Source organism: Sprattus sprattus (assembly GCF_963457725.1).
Source record: "Sprattus sprattus genome assembly, chromosome: 13".
NCBI classification, from domain to species: Eukaryota; Metazoa; Chordata; class Actinopteri; order Clupeiformes; family Clupeidae; genus Sprattus; species Sprattus sprattus.
In genome coordinates, this window is record NC_137911.1 from 10,740,800 (window position 1) to 10,761,273 (window position 20,474).

Genomic DNA, 20,474 nt, shown 5'->3' on the forward strand with positions numbered 1-20,474 from the left:
CCTGTATTAAATTCCATGTCACTGTATCACAATACTCTGAGTTTCTTTTTCGCATATATTATATGAACCTGGGCACAAACTAATCCAATACGCTAAAATTAATCTTTAAGTGAATAGAAAGGAATAGATTTCCCCTAAAGTTTACTTTGAATATTAGTAAGTCATTTTACTGGCATCACTGTGCAAATAGGTCAGGGATGACAGATTATCCATGTGTTGTCACAGACATAAACACACCTCTTTTTATTTGTGTTTCATATTCCCTTATCAGCTGACTATCAGGCTGCTGCTGCTCACAAAAACAACACATCCAATAATATCTGATAGAGGCGGTGATATTAATCATGGCTTCAGGAAAGATTAAACACATACCCAATTTGAATTCTAGATGGTGTTTTAATAAGCCTGTCAATCAATTTGCCACCTGCTAGAGACTGGCTTACCTAAAGTTCTGCCAGGTCTGACACTTCCATGCAATTCATGGATTTGGTTTGTTTAGTTATCGTTGACAGTTATGAAACAGAAATAGAAAAACCAAGGTGTGACTCAAAAACCAATAAGAGAATGCATTTCGGTGGAGAGCGAGCAATGATATGTCACTATCTGTGTGATTGGCCTACATTCAAAAATTGCTTTTGTGGGACAAAAATTTAGCAAAGCTCAAACTGTGTTGAATAGTTTTGCTCCAGATACTGAAAAACTAGCAGGCCACCTGTCTAATCTGCAGGATTATTAAGGGTATTCAAGGCATGTAGGGCATCACACAAAATGACAGACAGTGAAAATTATACTTTCTTATGCTAAAAAAGGCGTGTGTGTGTGTGTGTGTGTGTGCGCGCATGTGTGTTTTTTTGTTTGTGTGTGTGTGTGTATGTGTGTGTATGTGTGTGTATGTTTGTGTGCATGTTTGTTTGTGTTGTACTGTGATAGGGAGCTGTGAGTGGTTAGTGGGGGTGGGGGAAGCTGGAAGACTGGACTACCCAGTACAAGACGAGATGAAATTTTGGAGGCCAGGGCGGAATGGGAAGGGCATTAGTTTAGCACTGCAGAGGGATAAAGACTCGCACCTCTCACTTCATCAGAGTGTTGATTGCTTTCTAATCCTCCCTCTACCCCCCTCCCTCCTCTCTCCTCTCTCCAGCTTCCTCCTTTCACACTGGAAGATTATTAACAGTGATGAGCACAGAGGTTTTTCCAATGACAATCATTAATTCCTCCCCGCAAATGATGATTGGCATCGGAGGAATGGGTCAGTGTTTTGTCACTCTTTCAAGGAGAGGCATTGAGTCACTGATTGATTCCCTTTTGAGTAGACTGAAGATGACCAAATGTTTGGATCTATTTAAATGTTCCTCCCAACCAAAGGGAGGCTTTACTCATAACCCACCCTCTCTGCCAAATAGTGACCCACCTCACTGCCTAACCCTGGTCACCGTATTACTTTAACCTATTTCCCTTTTAAAGGTCCATACTTCTTTAATCCACATAAACGGACGGTACTGTTAAGCAATGCCATTAAGAATTTAGGTTGAACCCCCAAATGCTCTTAAAAGTCATGACATTTCACTGTGAGGTTGTAACTTATAGGGTCTTATCACACACTTGCCTTAAAACAAATAGTGCATAACCACATATGGAAAGTCACTGACAAGTATAATTCGACAGTCCAATTTGATTACAATGGTCAATTAGAAACATTCATCATCCGTCTCTACTTTCTATGATGAGGCAGACAAAGAGTGTTAGACTTTAGGGTGAGGGTTATGTTTTGTTCATGGTTTGTGGACATTTAATTGGCACTGATTGATTAATTTAACAATCATTTGACAATTATTAATATTAATGAATACTAGAACAATAGCCTGTGAGCCATTTTAATAAGGAACCATTGGAATCAAGTGCTACAGGCTCTCTCAATTTCTTCCACACTAATGCAGGTAATGTAAAGATTCATTCAAAGATTAAGACTGCTGGAGCATGCATAGTATATGAACTTTGTCGAGGCTGAGACTGAAGGATTATATTCATGGCATATACATAACTGAATCTGGCTGACTGGTGAGTATATCAATCCTGTATTATACTGTATACTTATTGAGTTACAGGATTTTGAGGGTAAATGACAGGTGAGGCTTTAAGGACATCATTTGAACATCTTGATGAATAATAGCAGATTGGATAAAGACCCTAAGCACCCATACTTCTTTTGATCACTCAAAACATTCAGTGTGTGGCCACCTGCATCTAGTAAGTGAAGACAAAGAATAACAGATGGGAATAAATGAAGAAGAATAATTAGTAAAGATAATTTTTTTCTTAATTTAGAGATCAACTTGGCCAGCAGAGGAGACTTTAGACTTCAAGCACATACAGTATCTCTGCAAAAAAGGCACATCATATATACAGTATATATAAAAGTAGTGTGAAAATATCTCTGTGTGTGTTTGTGTGTGTGTGTAGGGGTGGTTGTAGTGGTGGGTTTTGAGTTCTAATATTCAGTTGCCCTGGTTACCAGCAGAGAGCCAGGGCATTCTGATTACCACCTCAGCGCTTGCTGTGAGTTTTTCATTACAACATGGTCGCAGCATGAAACCCCGTCAGACTTTTAATGACGCGAAGGCTCCAGGAAGCACAAAGACAGCTCTTCTCTCCTGCCAGGCGCTTGCTCACCTCTCTCATGTTAATGGGATTATGATCTCTTGCCTTAAGAGTTTTCACTCCAGTTACAGCCAGACTCCAATGAAAGGGATGATATGTTGCATTGATTTTTTTTGCCATGACAAGTTGCTGGTCGTTTATCTGCTGTCCACAGGGCCAAAGGCATGAGCACATAAAAACTTCAGACTTAAAGTAGTCCTTCACTATGTGTAATGCCTTATAAATGGGGGATTTTAAACTGCAGAGGGACACTGGGAAAAGTGTGAAATATTCCCAGAATAGATATTCAGATGCGCAAACACCAGATGGCTTCATAAAATGCATGGCCTGCTATAATTACTTTTCCACAGTATTAGTTATAATGATGTTAATAAAGCAATCTAACTATGTGTGAGAGAGCACAACGTGTTCATATTCTACGGAAAGGGTTAATAATCTCAAAAAATTGTATGTTCACCTGTTTGCTTTATTCCTGTTGTAAGAAAGCTAATAGGAAAATGAACCATTGCATTACAAAAATCGGACCAAGGGAATAATGGCAAGAACCTGGGATTTTACATGAAATATACCGAATGCATACCTATAATGACCTTCCTCCAACTCTGTCATGCATAATATTAACAAACATGTATATTTAGATTTGAAGGTTGTTGTGCTGGTAATGTGGAGGCGGGGGTTACCATATATGATCTCCTCTGCGTAGATCGAAGATGCGTAGATGACATATTTAGCCAGCTGGTTTGCCTCCTGTATGGAAGCAATCAAACTGTGGGCCATAGTGACTTTTACACAGGGGATTGTAAAAAAAATAACATTTTACTGATTTAAGCCTTCAAAACCTCTATTAGCATGGTGTTTAAGACTCCATCCTCAATACACACATATTAGATGCCTTCTGTTCATACTGACTCACACACTGTCTGCATGTCAAACATCCTCAGTAGCATACAGGCTTCTGTGGTGACTAAATCTACAAACACCTTTGGCAAAGCTAAAGCTAGCTCAGTAATGGCTGTTTTAAAAGTTAAGTAGCTACAAACCATTTCTGCCAAAACCAGTTCAGAGATGTTCTTAAAGAGGGAGATAGCAATCTTTGCAGTTCTCTCATTGACAAAAACATAACAGCTAACTAGCTTAAGCTTGGATCATGTGAGACAATAGTATGTTCTTCAACGTCACCCAACATTCCCATAACGTTAGTCCTGTAGTAGAGCGGAGAAGATGTTTTGTAGTGATGAGCTGGTTAGTGAGTTTGCTTGTTTTAAACTATGTTGATTATTCTCTCTGTGTGTTTGTGTTTATTTCCACCCATGTTTGTACGTTATTGTACTTTAAAACCCAGACTGACGTAGACAACACAATACAGCTACCTAGCATATATGTTGATTTGTTTCAAAATTAAGACACTTAATACAATATATAATGTCTATATTTATTTTGATCAGGCTACAATGATTTACATATGCAATGAATGACAGTGTAGCAATGCCAATGCGTTCTGGCTGTCGCAACACCTCCGTCTGTCAGCTGTTTCACAAAACGTCATTCTTACGTTTTAGATCTTAGCAGATGGCATCATATTTTGCTAGGCTGTGGATAAGATGTATGATGCATAAGATGATGTGTCCCAAGTTACTTTTCCACCTTTACTCGGAGAGGAAAGAACAGAGACGAGAGCAAAGTGGGAAGATGGTGGAGAGAAGGACAGGTTGTGCAGCTCATGCATATTATAAAATAATAAATAGACCAATATAATGAAAGTTGTGGGTTTTCAGTTACCAAAATTCCACAAAGTTATCAACGTTCTCATGCATTATCGTGAAAATACCATGCATAAATCATCCCTAGCGAGCCAAATGGCCCTTTGGGCTGGCCTTGTGTATGAGAATTATGACAACCATGCTTCAATGACGTGTGTCTTTTGTGAATTGTAGATGAGGCAGAATTAGGTTATGAAGTGAAACCGTGTCAGCAACTTGGCAAAGAATGAATGTATTCATTACCCCTTTTAAACACAATATATTTTTAACTCAAGCCACCCCTATCTTGACATAAATAGTTAAGATCTTGTAGAAAGCATGAAGGTGATTTTTGCTGAATATCCAAAGAGGAAGAGAGGAACTTGAGCAGATGGAAGCTAGTCTGCCCATTAAGTATGTACTGATCCTTTCAACCACTTGAAAAAAAAAAAAAACACTAGTCTAGATTCTTCTGTAAACAAGGGCCATTAATTCACCCGAGTCAGGGGAATTAGTGCTGGGGCTGAATCAGATCATTTCAAATGAATGTGGTCATTAGAGAGGGAGACCAACGTGACTTTTTCATCTGGGATTCTGTGTGGGATGTTCGTCTGTTCCTGTGATTGATTAAGCGTGGGATTTACCCTCCTGTAGGCTCACTGGAGCAGCACACATGGGAGACACACAACACAGTCATTTCACAAGTCCTCCAGTGCAAGCCTTAGCTTTCAGTCTCCACATTATCCCACTGCTTGGACCTCTAGGTGCAATGAAACACTATGTCAAGACCGTCTGTACATTTTGCTGTGAGATGGCAAAATGAGGTTGTTTCAATGAGGACTCTGTCAATCGAGAGTTCCACTGAGTAGGCCTACAGGAAGTTAAAGCACTCTCGAATAGAATCTAAACTAACCATTCAACATACACTTGACCTAGTAGAAGCACAAAAATGACATCCATCATTTCATCCTCTCTGTACAACCTTTGATTCTTAAATACAAAAAAAAAAAAAACGTTTTGACAGGTCAGCTGACAAAATGACATCCGTGGTGCTGAAGAGATCACAATCCTTCAGCTGTACGTTGCGCACCAAAACAAATTACTTACTTAAGTACAAGAAGAACCCAACAAAGCATAATGACCGGCCCACAACTGGGCTGCCATTTTAAAAAATATACAGAAAATGAACACATTAGGTATGACCCTCTGTCAGCATACAAGGGAGAAACATCTTCACCTCAACGTTTCTGCTGATCAGAGACTTTATAAGCCTTCTTCTCATGTTTGCTGTCAAAGCTCTGAACACCTGCATGGATGAATAGCACCCATCAGGATGGTCCCCTGCGATTAATCATGTCAAACACACTAATGCCACTTCATATGCTACATCTAGCACCAGTGCTGGCAAGGCACAAAGATAATTGGCAATGACATCCTGCTAGGTCAGCAGCTATCCATTAAACATTTTAACTTTCTGTAACTCGTGCATTATGGAGAGAGACGACGCAGCACACAGGTCAAACAGCAAGAGGGTGATTTTAAATAGCGGTCAAAGATGACAAATATAGAAAATGGAAATGTGAAATTAGAGAGCAAATAACAGCTTGTTATTGTCATTTTTATATTTCCCTTCATATCAATTGCATAATGAATAGGATATGTAATGATCAAGGTCAATGCCACCATTTTGTACATAATCGAGGTGGAAAACCTTGAAATGATTGGTACCACTGTACAATAAGAGTACAAATCATATACTTGTGTAATACTTCTATGCGTGGCTCATGATGATGTAATGCAGGAATTAATGCCAGATGTATCGTTTCTTCCTGTTGCACACCATAAACTAATAAACAAGTCACTGTGGCTTTATGGGAATACTTCTCACTAACTAGAGCATCAATGAATTGATATTCCAACAAATTAAATGGTTTACAGCAGTGGGTAGCCAGTGGGTACTGTGTTGTACAGTGAGTAAACCTCACTCCCCGACACTCCACACTCCACTTTTGATCAGCCTCTCTGTACGGAGAACAATACCTATTGTAATATTATAGACAAATTTTTTTTAAATGAAAGTCATTTCATGAATTAAAATACAATTAAAAAGCTTTTTCAAATCAAACTGGTCATCAAAGGCAAACATTTACATGCTGCATGCCCAGATGTCAAACCACAGGCTTACACAGGAAACTTTATTGAACAATTGATACACCATTACTTAACTGACTTGTGATGACAGAATGGCCATATATATATGACTTAATGTCTTAATATATGTATGACTCAGACCTTGCCACTTTTGCTGTGGTTTCTCGGGGGCTATGAGAAAAAACTGATGGAGCCAAATTCAAGGATCACAATCCTTGGGCGCTTCTCCTGACAAGAAAAAGAGAAAAAAAATTGCTAATTCGGCTAATTGTTTAATCAACATCAGTCTATTGTAGAAACTAGGAGCTCAGTCACGATGAGCAACAAACAACACAAAAACAAGTATTAAAGCTGTAAGTCACCTTTATAAAAACTGTCACTGTGTCCTGACAGTAGTACATAAACAGATAATCTGTGGAAAAAACGGGCTACTCTGGCTCCATCCAGTGCTCTTAATTGCATTTGCAAGAAGCCAACATGAAGGAAACAAAACAACCAATCAGAGCCAGGAGGGGTGTCTGTCTTGAGCTGAGTCCCTTTAGTTTAGGAGAGTGAGGACAGATTGCTTTAACTCTACCCTGGGCTCATCCGAAGTTTGTGATTCTCTTCTATGATCTCTACTCTCATAGCAGAGACGTTCTTGTCACTCATGTGTCACAGCATTGGTGAGTTCTCCAATCTTTCATCATGAAATCAATGGGGAGGTGTCATCATGCCACTGAGCCCCTAACAGCTGGTGACCCTGAGAACCTGGACCAGAATCAATATGATGGGGGGCTGAGAAGCATATTAATGAGAGTGAGTGTGAGTGAGTCTGTGTTTGTCGGCCTGTCTGTCTTTCTTTCGCTCTGTCAGTGTCTGTGTGAGTGTTTGAGTGTGTGTCTGTTTGTCTGTCTCTCTTTTTCTCTCGCTCTGTCAGTGTCTTTGTGAGTGTATGTCTTTTTGTCTGTCTCTCTCTCTCTCTCACTCTGTCAGTGTCTGTGTGAGTGTGTGCCTGTTTGTTTGTCTGTCTCTTGTCTGACCAATTCAATTCTTAGACAACTGACAAATGTGTGCATATATTTGTTTAATTCTGATTAATTGTGTTCAGGTCAGATTCTATTGATCAAAATCACTTTACACGTGATGTCTTTTTCTGATAAAAAGCACTGGTCAGAGACAAATCACTGTTCTAAAATGCAGTTGAGAGTGTCTTTTGTTACCATAACAACCTTTGCTAATGAACCAACCAGAAAGTCTTACAATGTCAACATTGTGCTGGTAAGAAATATGTTGTGTTTTAGGGAGTTTTTCAGTCAACGTATAGATTATGCGATGGATATTATCAACTTCAAGCATCTAACATCAACACATCTGATCATGTGACCTTACATCTCATACTACTAAGCTAATGCAAAAATTCTCCATAAGTCCACACACCAGTGGAGGGCAGGGGGGTGGGGTGAGGGTGGGTGGGATGTAAAATAAGCTGGAGGTGCAGACCGGCTACTGTGGTTGTCTGGCAGCCATAGCCGGGTATCGGCAGCATGAAAGAACCAGATGGAGCTGCCCCGGCTTTACAAGCTTCATCAGCTCCTTGGCTCTGGCGCCCGCCGTCTGGCAACCGTGCTTCCACTGTTGTTAGCACTTGCGAAGGGGGCCAGCATATGCGGAGGCACCTAATAATAGCCAATGTATTTAGTTAAAATGGCTCCTGCTGTTGTTTGAAGAGAATCATGCATAGGGCGAGGATTAGGGTTTGGATGAGTTAAGGTGGGGGGGCGCTGATATTTGTTTTTTCATATGATGACAGGGAATGAAGATTATGTGGGGGAATGTAAGACACACATTCAACGGTATCAGCAACTGATATTGGAGATGGTGTACACACATGCAAACCCTTCACAAGCTCTCACACACACACACACACTTGAGCGTACTCAAGCATGCACGATAGCTCAGACTAAACAAACCCAGGACAACACAAACAAAGCAAAAACATGGCGGCCATTTGTTTATTTTCTCAAGCATTCATTTATTGACATTTTTCTAATCAGCCTGAGTTCATAGCCAGCTCTGAGAAAGAGAGAGAAAGTAAGACAGAGAGACATACTGTACGTATGATTCTGGAGGCTTCTTTCCTCTATTGATTCATAATTTAAAATGTAATCAGCATCGGCCTGTTTGGGGAACAATGTCTATGATTAAGCGGGAGCAGGAGCAGTTCCCAAGTTCTAATCATTCTTATGAAACTTTGTTGTTGTTTTTTTCTGGCTATTTTACTCAAATTCAATTCAATGTGGCATGCTTCAGTAAACATGGCCAAATCCTTCAAATTGCATTGTCCTTGAGTTAAGCTGTTCAATCCAGTCAAGCTCAACCATTAGCCATTTAATTGCTTCTTGACCGAACAAAGCCTAGAGTTTACAGTTTCATTTCTGGTTTGCTTGAGACGTTAGCCTCACAGTCTCACAGTTTCGCGATACGTTGATTATAGCCTAGGTTTTAACAGCCTTCTCATTTCTATACACAAAGCAGCAGAAAGTTCTCGTTAGCATTAATCACTGACTCAACTTTTGTGCTGTAATTTCACCATAATTGTGCCCTTTAGAGAGCTTTATGAAATGTACCCCTTTGAATCTTGACTTTTGATTATGATGATTTTGCCCGGGCCCTTGTGGAAAAGCTGCCACAGCAGTGGTGGCAGCTGGTCATCAAAGAGGACTGAGGGGCGGCTGACCGTGCGGGAGTGTTCGCTACAAACTGGGTCATTTCCACGTGAGCACGCCAGGGTCAGGTGTGCACTCAGCCCTTCCAGTCGCAGCGGTCTCTGAGCTCCGTAACACACACCTGTGCCGCATGATAAGGGGTCACAAGCAGCTCTCATTCACACACACACACACACATACACACACACAAACAGAGAAATACACACACTCAGAGCAAACACATTCACTCCAACAAAACCATCTCAGTACTTTAACACACACCTGAGTACAATGACAATGGGTCATAGGCCACTTTTGAAACCCAACACACACAGACACGAACATCTGCGTACACACACACACACACACACACACACACACACACACACACACACACACACACACACACACACACACACACACACACACAAACACAAAGGCTCTTTCTATTAACACTACATTAATTAAAATGCATGACTGAACATGATGAAAAAATGAGTCAAAATAGCTCATTTTACTGTTATGGCTCTAAATAATAAAATGTGTGCACAGTTCATATTCTATTTCCATAGTTAGATGCTTAGACTACTGTAGCTCCAAACGTCTGTGTGACTTTTACTCTTGCACTTCCAGCCAAGATCTCTTTATTTCAGACTCTAAAAGAATAAAATGTATGTTAGATGCTATCACACCAATAAATCAATACCAACAGATGTGAGTCTCAAAATCAAATGAATTATTTATGTAGCTGACCTGCTAGCTATTTGAACAACATCACACGTTCATGTCCAAAGGGATTCTTGTTCCAGGCTCTATCACAGTATTACTTACCAATCAAGATGTCCTTGGCTCTGTAAAAAAATGTTTTTTATTAGGTCTGTTTAAACACTGCCAAAGTCATGTTTATTTGCTTGTTTGTCTCACTTCCCTCAGTGGGGCTGTTTTGCTAATGGTGCCTTGATCAGATTGGTTCCCTATTAATATGTTAAACACCTAAATATTGATTCTGTCCACAAGGCATTAACACAAACAGCGGCAGCCTTTGGACACACAATGATATTTACCCAGAGTCTACCTAATCTACTGGTTTTATTTAATATATGGATTCCTTCACCCATTATGGTCTCTTAGAGGGTAGCGCAGCTTGCTGAAACACCAGTGCCCGTATTATCACTATTATAATGTGAGACTACACAGGGTCATCATTTGTGGTTAGAGTCACTTTGCCGGGAATTCACATGTGGCTGATTGAAGAGTATTAAAGTTTTGATGGATCCATTTTCAACTAGCGTGACAATTTGTTGTGAATGTGATCATATGTTTTGTTGCGTATGTATGAATTGTTGTGTGTGTACCCATAAAGCCAAAATTATGTAACAACAATAGCTATAATTTTACAATATCTACATGTACATTGACATGGAAAACAGCACAGTGTAATCATAAGTAAACAGTTCGTCATCAGTTTTATACATATAAGTACATATACTGTGTATATATATATACATTTATCTGAGGGTTAAATAGAGCCTGTGACAGCCTTTGAACATGAACATGAGACTGTGAACAGCTTTTAGTGTTCTGTGTTTGTAATGATTACAAAGAGGGCATTCATAGGTAGTGTTCCTGAACTGAACTCACCAACGCCAACAGAAAGGGCACACATTTCAATCCACCCTGTTCTGCAATGGCAAACCTGCTTCACACCGTTGCCAGCCTCAAGGTCGAGCGGGCAAAGGCACTGGCAGCTCTGTTTTTCCGTGGCAAGACAACAATACCCAGTTTCACAAGTCCTCAGTTGCCTCCGGCACCCCGGAGACAAACGTTCCCCCCAAACCCCCCTCAGTGGGAACAAACCTGACCGTTGTGTCCACACAATCCTGTTAGGGGCATTCAGGGCCGGCCATTTGCTGGCCTCTGATAGACACAACCTTCCGCTCAGCTCAGGATAGGAGATTAGGCAGCTCGTCTTTCACCACAAATTTCAAATATTGACACGGCTTTGGTTCACGTAAGGCAGCCAGCCTGAGGATGTCCTTTGTGAAGACAGGGGAGAGAGAGGGGGAAGGATACAAACAGAAAGGAGGGAGAGAGAGAGGGGGAAGGACACAAACAGAGAAGAGGCAGACATAATATGGGTAATAGATCATATTTGCTACAGAGGCTCTGAGACAATGACAGGTCTTTAATGTCCTCTACTGAAATGCAAGAAAGACTAGACATTTTTCTTTCATCTTCACCAAAGCTATGATACTGTTTGTTTTCCAAGGATCCTCAACCCTTGTAGAATATAAATGACTACCCTAACTGACTCATGTTATGTTGCGTACACTGAGAGATTGTTACACACGTCACACGTACTGCCAGCAGCCAATAAAACACATTTAAAGATGGGACATTATGATTTCTTTTGTCACTTATAAGTTATATAGCGATATGTACCTACATACAGTACATACCTCAAAAAAATCTGTAAAGCCTGCATAGTATTGCTTCAAGCATTTCCTGAATTTGCAAACAGATTTAATGGGACTTCTGAATGATATCTCTCATCCTCCCTTGAGTGTAAGAATAATCAATCTAGATCCTTCATTGCTTGACCCAAGTTTCAGCTATAACAAACAGTTGATAATGTAAAATAAAAGTTGCATTGGTGCAACCAACAGCTACAGACATACACATTGGCCTTCCCTAATGGGAAAACTGCTGCCCAGCCAATTTAGTGTCATCAGGCTCAAATGCTGCAGCTATGGGGATAATGAGCAGTTTTTGTTTCATGTTTTAAAGATTTAGGTATTGATCTAAGCAAGCAGTTTGGGGTAAGTGGTTGTGTTCTTTAATAGGCTGTCTTTTAAAACTTTGGCTCTGCAAAGTTTATGAACTCATTTTCATTGTTCTCTGCTGATGCATAATGTGTCTTGTTCGTTTGTGCTCCAGATGTTGGGTGGTGTATGTAGTGTGGGTCACGGGCTGCATTGAAGAATTAAAGAAATGGAAATACTATGATCTAAAAAAAAATGACAATAGCTAGTCGCATCACTTTCGAACAATGCATTTAGTTGTTTGGTAACAATATGAATGCGACAATAACCAACCTTGTGTCACATAAGGTGGTAAAAGGTGTAAAAAAGCTTGAATTCCCTGCATTTCTGTGCTTTTAAGTGGTGATGGTGCAGGGGCCCCTCTGTCCTGCCTGGTAACTGTGTGTGGACCCCCCTACAGAAAGCACATTTGTGTGTATAAGTCAAGCATCTCCTGACAGTAGGCTTGACAGAGTGGGGTTGTAGAACCTGATAATGTAATAATTTCCCGATAATGTAATAACTCCCGATAATGTAATACAAATTCCATCATAAGTCCCTAAAACATGTAATAAAACCTGATAATGTAATAATACCCCGATAATGTAATAAAGTGCATTTCCCAAACATTTTGCAGAACCTGATAATGTAATAATTACCTGATATTGTAATAACTTTGGTTGGTGCTGTAGCATCAGGTCTCCAGTTTCAAAGGTCCGAACAGTGAAGCTGTCCAGAGACCTGCTGCTTCACTATTATCAGATACAGTATATATTTTATATGATTGCGATTGCACAATTTTTACAATGGTGAAAGGGATATTCAGTGGTAATCAACTAATAGAGAAAAAATAAGAACATTTTGGTATGTTATAGACCGGCAGCTATTGGGCACATACTGTACCAGGCCAATCAAATCGTCTTTTGTCATTCGTCAGTCGCTCGGATTGGTTGTAGCGCCATTCCTATTGCGTGGCATTGCGTGCAGAGGCAACTTAACAGACAACCGTTAATCCCGCCCACACTGACAATCGTGTTGTGCCAGACCCTTGTACAGCTTCTTGCTGTACAGGTTTGGCTTGTGAGGCTAAAGGCCTATACCATTGGGATCAAAATATGAGCAAAACAATAGTGGGTGGTTGTCTACACAGCATCACTACTTGGTCTGAATAACTAGTGTCCCAACATTTCAGCACTGACCAAAGTTTTTACAATATCAGGAATTTATTACATTATCAGGTTCTGCAAAATTGAGGCTAACCTGATAATGTAATAACTTCCAATTAATGTAACATTTTATTACATTATTGGTATGGCGATTGTTACATTATTGGGAAATGCACTTTATTACATTATTGGGATATTATTACATTATCAGGTTTTATTACATCTTTTAGGGACTTACGAGGGATTTTTTTATTACATTATCAGGGTTATTACGTTATCAGGAAATTATTACATTATCAGGTTCTACAGGGGTCATTATAACTGTCTGACAACAATGAAAGGATCCCTACAGAGATAGACATGTGTCTGTTGACCTCAAGAACTGCAGAAAATGACTGAAGTGAAACTGTAGAAACAACTAGAATGCGTTTCGTGAACGAACTGCGAGAGTGTGCTTGCTCTGTGACAGAGAGAACAAGTGCCAATGAATTAACATGTATTTACATCTACTCAATCAGTGTAGTGGGGCCTTCTTCCAATATATTTTAGCAAGCAACCAAGCTCAACCATTATATTTTGGCTCCACTGACGTTTAGACATATGAGGGTATCTTTGTTGTTCTGTTTTTGTTTGTTTGTTTGCTTGTTTATTGTGAAAGGGTCTAGTGTGTTACATTTGGTCATAGCCTAATAGTTCCAGAGTCTCGTTATACTGACTTACTGAGCTAAGTGAATTGTTGAAATTGTTATCTTGGTAAAAGGAAACATCTCTGCAACAATATTGGAATGAATGCGGTTACATAGCCAGCTTTACTTAAAGTTTATTGTAAGATAGGCCTATATGTTAGACTTAATGCAGTTAGAGTTAGACTGTAGGTCTAGTATCAAACGTAAGCAACACTTTTACTGTATAGCTAGAGAGCACGTGTATCACATTGGTTTATAGTCTGTCAAATTAGTTCTAGTTATTGGTGTTCGTTGGCATAAAAAGTTAGTCTTCTCTTATAAGCCTATAGTACATCTGATTAGAGCTAGCAACCATGAAAAACCTCTTCTGAAACTAAGAAGGATAACTATGACTAAATGTGACTCAAACTAATATGCATTTTTGTCTTAAGACTGAATCTAAAATAGCTGCCAAAATTAATACATCTCAGTGTTCATTTTGGCAGCTATTTTAGATTCAGCAGCTATTTTAGATTCAGTGCATATTAGTTTTAGTCACATTTAGTCATAGTTATCCTTCTTAGTTTCAGTCTAGTTTTCGAAAACTGAGCACACTACAACAGCTACATCCTCAAACGTTTTTCAGTTAACCTAATGATTCAAGGTCTCTCATGAATCATTACTCCCAGGACACGGGTTAATGTTAACTCACGCTATCGGCCACAACAAGTTAACCATTCTTTCAGTATAAGCAACTTTTGCATAGCCCCGCACAGCCACGATAGCTCACGTTACCGTAGTAGGAATACAAGCCTTAGCTCACTATATACACACAACTAAATTCATGAATTACTTCACAGGTTTACTTAACAACTTGAATTAAGGAAAATGATCCCCCGTTACGGCTAGCTGAAACTGCCAGTGGATACTCCCGTTACGTAGTGTTAGTTAGCCTTTAGCCCCGTACTCAGATGTTACAGCTGCTTAACACAGCTAGGATAGCTCTGCTTAACACAGCTAACGTTACCGTAGTGGGAATACAAGCCTTAGTTCACTATATCCACACAACTAAATTCATGAATTACTTCAAAGGTTTACTTCACAACTTGAATTACGGAAAATGTCGTCTCCAACGTTAACGTAACGTTAATTTATATGTTAGCTGCTACGGCTAACTATCAGTTTCCATTAAAATTTCAGTCAGTACACTGAAAATGCTTCCATTCAACTCACCTTAACGAAGTGGAAATACGGTAGCTAGGTTAGAAACTGTAGTTAGTGTGCTTGCCCGAAGGGAAGCACAGTATTGTTATCGTCAAGTTTTCTTTATTAGTGTGCTTGCCCGAAGGGAAGCACAGTATTGTTATCGTCAAGTTTTCTTTATTTCTTTATTTATTTATTTATTCCGTACGTTTTTCTTGCAGCTAACTACTCCTCGCCCGATTGAGCTAGAGACGCCATTCAAACACCAAAACGTCCGGCCCGATCCAGTGCAAGCTGCTATGACTTTTCGTGGCGGTACTCCTTGTCACTCCTTTTTTATTCCATTTTTTCATCCCCCTTTTCTCTCATTGACTAACATGGGGAAGGTTGAGCCATTGTGACGTCACCCGCTCTATCAGTCGTTCTCCATTCAACTGTAGGAATATTAAGAGACACCTTCCAGGGCTCTACAGTGCGAGTATTTCACGTGCAAACTTGAAAAATAATTTACAAGCACAGTGTGCGAGTGACAGACAGTTGTCAATACGGCGCCAAAAAGTGAAGCATTCCATTGATTTCACATGGAAACAACTGACAGGGTCGCGACTCCAGGGTTTTCGACGGGACCTGCGACGGGACCAACAGCAGCAGCAGCATAATCATCATCTGGATTTACTGACATTTTCGGTATATATAAACACATGATATCAATTGGTAACTGGTGTGTTGTATCCTGTTTATGTCTGATACTTTATAAACATTTATGTTTTACGTTAACTTATTACACTAGGCAGCAGTATTGTGAAGTAGAGCTAGAAATGGCTTTGCTAGCTCCCATATTGTAGCTCACACCAGCAACTGCTCAATTTAGGACAGAAAGGAGTTTGGTAAATTAGCTTGTAACTGTCAATGATAACTAGTTATTAGAATATATTAGCCAACGTTAAGTTGACTTCAAAGGGGCAGTCGAGTGTTTAGGTTGTGTCAGCTAGCTTGGAAAGCTAGCTAATCATTTTTGATTGAAGCTTCACGTTAGCCTCTGTAAACGTTTAGCTAGCTAACGTTAGCTAACTATGAGGTATCATATCCCAAGTAACTTGTTGTGACCGATAGCGTGAGTTAACATTAACCCGTGTCCTGGGAGTAATGATTCATGAGAGACCTTGAATCATTAGGTTAACTGAAAAACGTTTGAGGATGTACACACAGCGTAGCTGTTGTAGTGTGCTCAGTTTTCGAAAACTAGATTGAAACTAAGAAGGATAACTATGACTAAATGTGACTAAAACTAATATGCACTGAATCTAAAATAGCTGCTGAATCTAAAATAGCTGCCAAAATGAACACTGAGATGTATTAATTTTGGCAGCTATTTTAGATTCAGTCTTAAGACAAAAATGCATATTAGTTTTAGTCACATTTAGTCATAGTTATCCTTCTTAGTTTCAGAAGAGGTTTTTCATGGTTGCTAGCTCTAATCAGATGTACTATAGGCTTATAAGAGAAGACTAACTTTTTATGCCAACGAACACCAATAACTAGAACTAATTTGACAGACTATAAACCAATGTGATACACATGCTCTCTAGCTATACAGTAAAAGTGTTGCTTACGTTTGATACTAGACCTACAGTCTAACTCTAACTGCATTAAGTCTAACATATAGGCCTATCTTACAATAAACTTTAAGTAAAGCTGGCTATGTAACCGCATTCATTCCAATATTGTTACAGAGATGTTTCCTTTTACCAAGATAGCAATTTCAACAATTCACTTAGCTCAGTAAGTCAGTATAACGAAACTCTGAGATACCCTCATATGTCTAAACGTCAGTGGAGCCAAAATATAATGGTTGAGCTTGGTGGCTTGCTAAAATATATTGGAAGAAGGCCCCACTACACTGATTGAGTAGATGTAAATACATGTTAATTCATAGGCACTTGTTCTCTCTGTCACAGAGCAAGCACACTCTCGCAGTTCGTTCACGAAACGCATTCTAGTTAGTGTGCTTGCCCGAAGGGAAGCACAGTATTGTTATCGTCAAGTTTTCTTTATTTATTTATTTATTTATTCCGTACGTTTTTCTTGCAGCTAACTCCTCCTCGCCCGATTGAGCTAGAGACGCCATTCAAACACCAAAATGTCCGGCCCGATCCGGTGCAAGCTGCTATGACTTTTCGTGGCGGTACCCCATGCCACTCCTTTTTTATCCCTCTTTTTCATCCCCTTTTTTCTCCATAGACTTGCATGGCAGAGCTCTGCCATTATGACGTCATAATAGGGTCATTAAACTGGCCTGCAGCTGTGCTTCTCACTGACACCGCCAAATCCAAGGAACGTCATTTTCTCTGTCCCTCTCAATTCAACTTTGAAAAAGAATAAGAGGAACCGTATTTCTCTGTCCCTCTCAATTCAACTTTGAGAAAGAATAAGAGTAACTACAGTTTCTAACCTAGCTACCGTATTTCCACTTCGTCAAGGTGAGTTGAATGGAAGCATTTTCAGTGTACTGACTGAAATTTTAATGGAAACTGATAGTTAGCCGTAGCAGCTAACATATAAATTAACGTTACGTTAACGTTGGAGACGACATTTTCCGTAATTCAAGTTGTGAAGTAAACCTTTGAAGTAATTCATGAATTTAGTTGTGTGGATATAGTGAACTAAGGCTTGTATTCCCACTACGGTAACGTTAGCTGTGTTAAGCAGAGCTATCCTAGCTGTGTTAAGCAGCTGTAACATCTGAGTACGGGGCTAAAGGCTAACTAACACTACGTAACGGGAGTATCCACTGGCAGTTTCAGCTAGCCGTAACGGGGGATCATTTTCCTTAATTCAAGTTGTTAAGTAAACCTGTGAAGTAATTCATGAATTTAGTTGTGTGGTCAAGTGAGCTAAGGCTTGTATTCCTACTACGGTAACGTTAGCTATCCTAGCTGTGCGGGGCTATGCAAAGGTTGCTTATACTGAAAGAATGGTTAACTTGTTGTGGCCGATAGCGTGAGTTAACATTAACCCGTGTCCTGGGAGTAATGATTCATGAGAGACCTTGAATCATTAGGTTAACTGAAAAACGTTTGAGGATGTAGCTGTTGTAGTGTGCTCAGTTTTCGAAAACTAGACTGAAACTAAGAAGGATAACTATGACTAAATGTGACTAAAACTAATATGCACTGAATCTAAAATAGCTGCTGAATCTAAAATAGCTGCCAAAATGAACACTGAGATGTATTAATTTTGGCAGCTATTTTAGATTCAGTCTTAAGACAAAAATGCATATTAGTTTTAGTCACATTTAGTCATAGTTATCCTTCTTAGTTTCAGAAGAGGTTTTTCATGGTTGCTAGCTCTAATCAGATGTACTATAGGCTTATAAGAGAAGACTAACTTTTTATGCCAACGAACACCAATAACTAGAACTAATTTGACAGACTATAAACCAATGTGATACACGTGCTCTCTAGCTATACAGTAAAAGTGTTGCTTACGTTTGATACTAGACCTACAGTCTAACTCTAACTGCATTAAGTCTAACATATAGGCCTATCTTACAATAAACTTTAAGTAAAGCTGGCTATGTTCCGCATTCATTCCAATATTGTTGCAGAGATGTTTCCTTTTACCAAGATAGCAATTTCAACAATTCACTTAGCTCAGTAAGCCAGTATAACGGAACTCTGAGATACCCTCATATGTCTAAACGTCAGTGGAGCCAAAATATAATGGTTGAGCTTGGTTGCTTGCTAAAATATATTGGAAGAAGGCCCCACTACACTGATTGAGTAGATGTAAATACATGTTAATTCATAGGCACTTGTTCTCTCTGTCACAGAGCAAGCACACTCTCGCAGTTCGTTCACGAAACGCATTCTAGTTTATTTATTTATTCCGTACGTTTTTCTTGCAGCTAACTACTCCTCGCCCGATTGAGCTAGAGACGCCATTCAAACACCAAAACGTGCGGCCCGATCCGGTGCAAGCTGCTATGACTTTTCGTGGCGGTACCCCATGCCACTCCTTTTTTATCCCTCTTTTTCATCCCCTTTTTTCTCCATAGACTTGCATGGCAGAGGTCTCTGCCATTATGACGTCATAACAGGGTCATTAAACTGGCTTGCAGCTGTGCTTCTCACTGACACCTCCGCTCGCCAAATCCAAGGAACCGCATTTTCTCTGTCCCTCTCAATTCAACTTTGAAAAAGAATAAGAGGAACCGTATTTCTCTGTCCCTCTCAATTCAACTTTGAGAAAGAATAAGAGTAACTACAGTTTCTAACCTAGCTACCGTATTTCCACTTCGTTAAGGTGAGTTGAATGGAAGCATTTTCAGTGTACTGACTGAAATTTTAATGGAAACTGATAGTTAGCCGTAGCAGCTAACATATAAATTAACGTTACGTTAACGTTGGAGACGACATTTTCCGTAATTCAAGTTGTGAAGTAAACCTTTGAAGTAATTCATGAATTTAGTTGTGTGGATATAGTGAACTAAGGCTTGTATTCCCACTACGGTAACGTTAGCTGTGTTAAGCAGAGCTATCCTAGCTGTGTTAAGCAGCTGTAACATCTGAGTACGGGGCTAAAGGCTAACTAACACTACGTAACGGGAGTATCCACTGGCAGTTTCAGCTAGCCGTAACGGGGGATCATTTTCCTTAATTCAAGTTGTTAAGTAAACCTGTGAAGTAATTCATGAATTTAGTTGTGTGGTCAAGTGAGCTAAGGCTTGTATTCCTACTACGGTAACGTTAGCTATCCTAGCTGTGCGGGGCTATGCAAAGGTTGCTTATACTGAAAGAATGGTTAACTTGTTGTGGCCGATAGCGTGAGTTAACATTAACCCGTGTCCTGGGAGTAATGATTCATGAGAGACCTTGAATCATTAGGTTAACTGAAAAACGTTTGAGGATGTAGCTGTTGTAGTGTGCTCAGTTTTCGAAAACTAGACTGAAACTAAGAAGGATAACTATGACTAAATGTGACTAAAACTAATATGCACTGAATCTAAAATAGCTGCTGAATCTAAAATAGCTGCCAAAATGAACACTGAGATGTATTAATTTTGGCAGCTATTTTAGATTCAGTCTTAAGACAAAAATGCATATTAGTTTTAGTCACATTTAGTCATAGTTATCCTTCTTAGTTTCAGAAGAGGTTTTTCATGGTTGCTAGCTCTAATCAGATGTACTATAGGCTTATAAGAGAAGACTAACTTTTTATGCCAACGAACACCAATAACTAGAACTAATTTGACAGACTATAAACCAATGTGATACACGTGCTCTCTAGCTATACAGTAAAAGTGTTGCTTACGTTTGATACTAGACCTACAGTCTAACTCTAACTGCATTAAGTCTAACATATAGGCCTATCTTACAATAAACTTTAAGTAAAGCTGGCTATG